Source organism: Ursus maritimus, unplaced genomic scaffold (genome assembly GCF_017311325.1).
Source record: "Ursus maritimus isolate PB19 unplaced genomic scaffold, ASM1731132v1 scaffold_12, whole genome shotgun sequence".
Classification (NCBI taxonomy): Eukaryota; Metazoa; Chordata; class Mammalia; order Carnivora; family Ursidae; genus Ursus; species Ursus maritimus.
The window spans coordinates 12,971,582-12,978,415 of record NW_024423564.1 but is presented as its reverse complement, the minus strand read 5'-3'; the positions used below and the strand labels follow the sequence as shown (position 1 = coordinate 12,978,415).

The 6,834-nt window shown below is 40.0% G+C and overlaps 1 pseudogene; it reads right to left on the bottom strand.

Annotated features, from left to right (window-relative positions):
• Positions 1–5,044: 5,044 nt before the first annotated feature.
• On the bottom strand, positions 5,045–5,966 carry LOC103675212 (annotated as a pseudogene).
• Between the last annotated feature and the right edge of the window lie 868 nt (positions 5,967–6,834).

Below are 6,834 nucleotides of genomic sequence, written 5' to 3'. Positions count from 1 at the left end.
AGGATGATATTAGTTGCAGGTCTTTCATATACAGCTTTTATGATGTTGAGGTATGTTCCCTCTATACCTACTTTGTTGAGGATTTTTTTTGAATCGAGAATGGATGCTGTATTTTGTCAAATGCTTCCTCTGCTTCTATTGAGAGAATCATATGGTCCTTATCCTTTCTTTTATTAATGTGGACTACCATGTTGATTGATTTGCAAATATTGAACCACCCCTGCAACCCAGGATTAAATCCCACCTGATAGTGGTAATTCTTTTAATGTACTGTTGGATTCGACTTGCTAGGATCTTGTTGAGGACTTTTGCATCCATGTTCATCAGGGATATATTACCTGTAATTCTCCTTTTTAATAGGGTCTTTGTGTGGTTTTGGAAACGAGGTAATGCTGGCCTTGTACAATGAGTCTGGAAGTTTTCCTTCCTTTTCTTTCTCTTTCTTTCTTTCTTTTTCTTTCTTTCCTTTTCTTTCTTTCTTTTGGGGGCGGGGAGCAGTTTGAAAAGAATAGGTACTAACTCTTCTGTAAATGTCTGGTAGAATTCTCCTGGCAAGCCATCTGGCCCTGGGCTTTTGTTTGTTGGAAGATTTTTGGTTATTCATTCAATTTCTTTGCTGGTTATGGGCCTGTTCAAATTTTCTATTTCTTCCTGTTTCAGTTTTGGTAGTTTGTATGTTTCTAGGAATTTATCCATTTCTTCTGGATTGTCCAGTTTTTTTGGCATATAATTTTTTCATTATATTCTCTTATAATTGTATTTCTGCAGTATTGGTTGTGATCTCTCCCCTTTACTCTTGATTTTATTTATTTTGGTTCTTTCTTTTTTCTTTCTCTTAGTCTGGCTAGGTGTTTATCAATTTTATTAGTTCTTTCAAAGAACCAGCTCCTAGTTTCACTGAATTTTTCTACTATTTTCCCCCATATCATTTATTCCTGCTCTAGTTTTCATTATTTCCCTTCTTCTGCTGGCTTTAGGCTTTATCTGCTGTTCCTTTTCTAGCTCCTTTAGGTGTAAGGTTAGGTTGTGGGTAGGCCTGTATTGTTATGTACTTTCTTCTTATGACCACTTTTGCTGCATCCCTAAAGTTTTGGACTGTCATATTTTCATTTTCATTTTCATTTGTTTCCATGTATTTCTTTATTTCTTCTTTAATTTCCTGGTTGACCCATTCATTCTTTAGTAGGATGTTCTTTAACTTCCATGTATTTGTGGTCTTTTCAAATTTCTACCAGTGGCTGGTTTCAGGTTTCATAGCATTGTGGTCTGAAAATATGCATAGTATGATCTCAATCCTTTGGTATTGGTTGAAGCCTGATTTGTGACCTAGTATGTGATCTGTTCTGAAGAATGTTCCATGTGCACTTAAAAAGAATGTGTATTCTACTGCTTGAGGATGAAATGTTCTGAATATATCTGTTAAGTCCATATGGTCCAGTATGTCATTCGAAGCCATTGTTTCCTTGTTGACTTTCTGCTTAATGATCTGTCCATTGCTGTGAGTGGGCTGTTAAAGTTCTTTACTATTATATATTATTATCAATGAGTTTCTTTATGTTTGTTATTAATTGATATATATATTTGGGTGCTCTCATGCTGGAGGCATAAATATTTATAATTGTTAGATCTTCTTGTTGGAGAGTCCCCTTTATTATGATATAGTGCATCTTCATCTCACTACAGTGTTTGTTTTAAAATCTATTTTGTCTGATATAATGATGGCTACCCTAGCTTTCTTTTTATGTCCAATAGCATGATAAATTGTTCTCCATTCCTTCACTTTCAATCTGCAAGTGTCTTCAGGTTTAACATGAGTCTCTTGTCAGCAGCCTATAGATGGGTCATTTTTTTTAATCCATTCCAATACCCTTGTCTATTGATTAGAGCATTTAGTCCATTTACATTCAGAGTGCTTATTGATAGATAATTGATAGATTATTGACAGTCATTGTTTCAGACATTTTCTCTGTTTCTTTCTAGTCTTTGTTGCTTTCGGTCTTGCTTTCCCACTCAAAGAGTCCCCTTTAATATTTCTTGTAGGGTTGGCTTAATGGTCATGAACTGCTTTAGTGTTTGTTTGTTGGTTAACTCTTTATCTCTCCTTCTATTCTGAATGACAGCCTTGCTGGAGAGAGTCTTCTTGGCTGCAGACTTTTCCCATTCAGCACATTGAATACATCTTGCCACTCCCTTCTGGCCTGCAAAGTTCCAGGTTCTAAGTCTGCAGGTAGCCTTATGGGTCTTTCCTTGTAAGTCAGGGACTTCTTTTCCCTTGCTGCTCTCAGGATGTTTTTCTTATCTCTGTATATTGCAAATGTACTACAATATGGATATGTGTTGGTGTTGGCCTGTTTTTGATTTTTTTTTCTTTCTAAAGATTTATTTATTTTGACAGAGAAAGAGAGCAGGGGGAGGGGCAGAGGGAGAAAAGTAGACTCCACTGAGCACCGAGACTGATGAGGGGCTCAATCTCATGAACCTAAGATTATGCCCTGAGCTGAAATCAAGAGTTGAACGCTAACCTACTGAGCCACCCAGGGGTCCCAAGTCTGCTTTTGATTTTGATGGGAATTCTCTGTGCCTTCTGGATTTGGATGTTTGTTTCCTTCCCCAGATTAGTGAAGTTTTCAGCTACAATTTGCTCAAATAAACCTGCCCTTTCCTCCCCCCTTTTCTTCTTCTGGGACTCCTATGATATGAATGTTATTACACTTCATGGAGTCACTGAATTCCCTAACTCTACATTTATGATCCAATATTTTTCTTTCCCTCTTCTTTTCTGCTTCATTATTTGCCATAATTTTATCTTCTATATCACTTATTTATTCCTCTGCTTCTTCCGTCCTTGTGGTCATTACATCCAATTATTTTTGCATCTCCATTATAGCATTTTTTATTTCAGCCTGGATAGTTTTCATTTATCTCTGTACTAAGTGATTCCCTGGTATCTTCTGTGCTTTTCTTTAGCCCAGCTAGTGTTCTTATGGTTGTTGCTTTAAATTCTGGTTCAGGCATATTACTTATATCTGTTTCAATTAGATCCCTGGCCGTGACCTTTTGTTGTTCTTTCTTTTGGGATGAATTCCTCTGTCTTATCATTTTGCCCATGTCTTTGTCTTCTGTGTGTTCAAAAAGCCTGTTATGTTTCCTGTTCCTGAGAGTAATGGCTATATTAAGAAGAGGTCATAAACTACCACAGTACCACAGTCTGGCACTTCAGGAAGTGTTTCTGGTGTATGCTGTGTACAGAAACAACTCTTCTGTTGTTTTTCAGCTGCTCTTTCCCTCAGGTCAGTCCTCTGCAGAGCTTCTCCTTTCCTACATTGGGGAGTGTTTGGACCTTTTCCACTGTGTGATGAATGTTAAATGGGTGTGTTTTGGTCTGCTTGTTAGAAGAGGCTAGATCTAACTTCCACTAGAGCTCAAGTTTTGCAGCTCTCTATGGTCAGTAGTCTTGGTGGGTGCAGGTGGTTTGTACTGGTCTTCTGGGGGAGGGGCCTGCTGCTGTTCTCCCTCTCAGGCACACTTGCCCTAGTTTAAAAAAACACTTGCAGTGTGCAGGGGGGGCAGGGCTTGGTGTAAGTGGCTCAGAGCTCCACTGTGGGCACTATGCTGCTCACTGAAGTCTGATCATGCTGATGGGTGGGCAAATAAAAATGACATCAGCCCATTCTCTCACCCTGGAGAAGGGAGTTCATTCACACTGTGTTCAGGAAGCCCTCACAGAAGAGCAAACAATCTCCCCTCCTGTTTCCCAGGGTTCCTCAGATCCCTGCCTTCACCCTGTCTGTGTCCAAGTCAACTGACCACCTGATGGTGCAGTGCTCCCGTCTTTTATCTCAGGTGCACCAGCTGGGTTCCAAAACTCCAAATTTTAGGGACCTGGTTCAGTACAGACCCACACTGATCCTCTTGGTCTCATTGCATTGTGGCTGCTCCCAGTTTGTCCCAGAAGGGCAGTCACATGAATGAGCAAGGGCTTGGAGTTTACGGTAATGTGCAGCAAAAAGCCAGTGTCTAGGTTAGCTGCCCTCAACAGCTGACTCCATGCCTATGCCAATGAACTGGGGGCAGCTCAATGGTGCCTGCTGGCTCTTTTGTGCCATGAGAGGCAGTGTCACCTCTCCCAAATGCTCTCCAAGAAGAACTGTTTCTTCTAGTGTGACTCAGGGGATCCTCAGATTGCACTGTCTGTTCCTGGGCCTCTGCTCTTCTTCTCCACAGGAATACTGCTATGCCTGCCAGGCTCCACCCCAGTGAACTTCTATAACTTCAGACTTTGAGCTCCGCTGATTATAAAAATCTGCAATAATCAGCTGCTCTCGTTTTCCCAGTCAATGATTTTGGGGAAATGTTTTTTTGTGTGTGCAATACCCTGCAAGCTGTTCTCACTCCCTTTCTCTCTCTCCTCTCTGATCAAGGCTCCCTCCCCTCCACATAGCACTTGCGCATCTTTTCTCCCCCAAAATCACATCTCTGCTCCTCCTGCCTTCCATGATGTGGCCTCTTTTCTTCCTCTAGTTGTGCAGTTTGTTCTCCCAGTCCTCAGATTGATTTCTTGGGCATTCAGAATGATTTGGTATTTATCTACCTGTGTTTCATAGAATGAGGCAAGCATAGGCTCCCTTACTAATCCACCATCTTAACACTATTCATCCCTATTATTATTTTTTAAGTGCAGATTAATAGCCAAACTATAACAAACTATAGTTAAACTGTAACATATTTTCTACTTAAATGAGAATTTTTTTAATGATAATACTGTCTGAGATATAAAAAAGCTCTCATATATTATTGGTGAAAATCTAATGTAGGCAATTTATGTAGGTCAAAATTTAACAACATGTATCAGAAGTCTTAGACCACTTGAAGTATGGCATCAGCCAGATAAAGAGGCCTAGTATAGTTTTTCCTGCAGAAGAAAGCCAATTTGCTACATTCAGTACTGACTTCTCTGCCATCTTTCTGTAGAAATACTGGTTTACTACATGCAGTTACCAATATTTACCCATAACTGATTAAAATGGGCAGAGCATGGAGCACGCTACTTATTTCCAGGTGAATTCTTCACATTTCCTCACTTTTGAAAGTTCTCCTCCCACAAATTTTCTATGACTCTGTATACTCACAAACCCCACTCGTATAATTTCTCCCTGACCTATAAAAATACTATGGATTGTTGTGGATCATGAAGAGGCAGATAATCCCAGGTGTATACACAATCTTCTTTATTTTTGAATGTCCAGTCAAAAGAAGTCCAGCAATGCCAGCAAAACCAATGACACCAAGTCTTGGAAAAAATCCAGGAGGTCTATTTTGGAGATATGACACCTGTCTAACCCCACTGAACTAAGCTCTCCATCTCGTGCCTAGTTTGTGAGTACAGTTCCTGACACCAACTTATATATGGCTTGTAGTAATGTTGGAGATGTGAGATGCTTTCTTCAAATGGGGTCCTTGGCTCCTCCCCATATTTAGATTGAACTTCAAGAACGGAGTAGAGTGGGGCATCTGGGTGGCTCAGTCAGTTAAGCATCTGCCTTTGGCTCAGGTCATGATTCCAGGGTCCTGGAATTGAGTGCCACATTGGGCTCCCAGCTCAGCAGGAAGCCTGCTTTTCCCTCTCCCTCTGCCTCTTCCCTCTGCTCATTCTCTCTCCCCCTCACATATGTATGTGCACAAAAATAAATAAATAATCCTTCTTTTTTATTATGTTCAGTTAGCCAACATATAGTACGTACATCATTAGTTTTTGATGTAGTGTTCAACAATTCATTAATCGTGTATAACACCCGGTGCTCATCACAACAAATGCCCTCCTTAATACAAAGGAATGGAATAGAGTGAAAGCCCATTAACTTTCATGACAGTTTTGTGAGGTGAGTCCTTCTTAGGTGATGCATAGACTTTGAAGGTGTGCAGACTCAGGCTGGCTGCCCCACAGATGTCTGAATTACCTTGAACATGTTGGTTATAGAGGTGGCTCCAGCCCATACCTATCAACAATTCCTTTAAATGTAAATAGACTAAATTCTCCAATTAAAAGACAGAGTGGCTGGATGGATTAAAAAAAAGATACATCTATATACTGCCTACAAGAGGCTCACTCTAGAAGTAAGGACACACACAGACTGAAAGTGACAGGATGGAGATAGATATTCCATGCAAATGGAAACAAAACAAAAGTTGGTGTCGCTGTAGTCATATCAGTGACCTAAGGCAGATAGAGGAAGACAAATACCACATGACTTCACTTATATGTGAAATCTAAAAAATAAAACAAAGGAACAAAACAAACCCCAGAATTATAGATAAAGAAAACAGATTGATGGTTGCTAGAAGTGGAGGGGTTAAGGAGTGGCAAATGGGTAGAAAGGTCAATAAGTACAAACTTCCAGCTATTAAATAAATAAGTAATGGGGATGTAGTGTACAGTGCAGGAAATATAGTCAATAATATTGTATTAACTTTGTAAAGTGAAAGATGGTAACTAGACTTATTGTGGTGACCATTTTGCAATGTATACAAATACCAAATCACTATGTTGTACACCTGAAACTAATATAATATTGTCTGCCAATTATACCTGAATTAGTTTTTTTAAAAAACAACAGGTATGGGGACCTGGGTGGCTCAGTCGGTTAAGCATCTCCCTTCAGCGCAGGTCATGATTCCAGGGTCCTGAGATCGAGTCCCATATTGGGCTCTCTGCTCAGCAGGGAGTTTGCTTCTCCTTCTCCCTCTGCCCCTCCCCTCTGCTTGTGTGTGCTTGCTCTCTCTCTCTCTCTCTCAGATAAATAAAATCTTTAAAAAAATAGAATAGGTAAAAGCAGG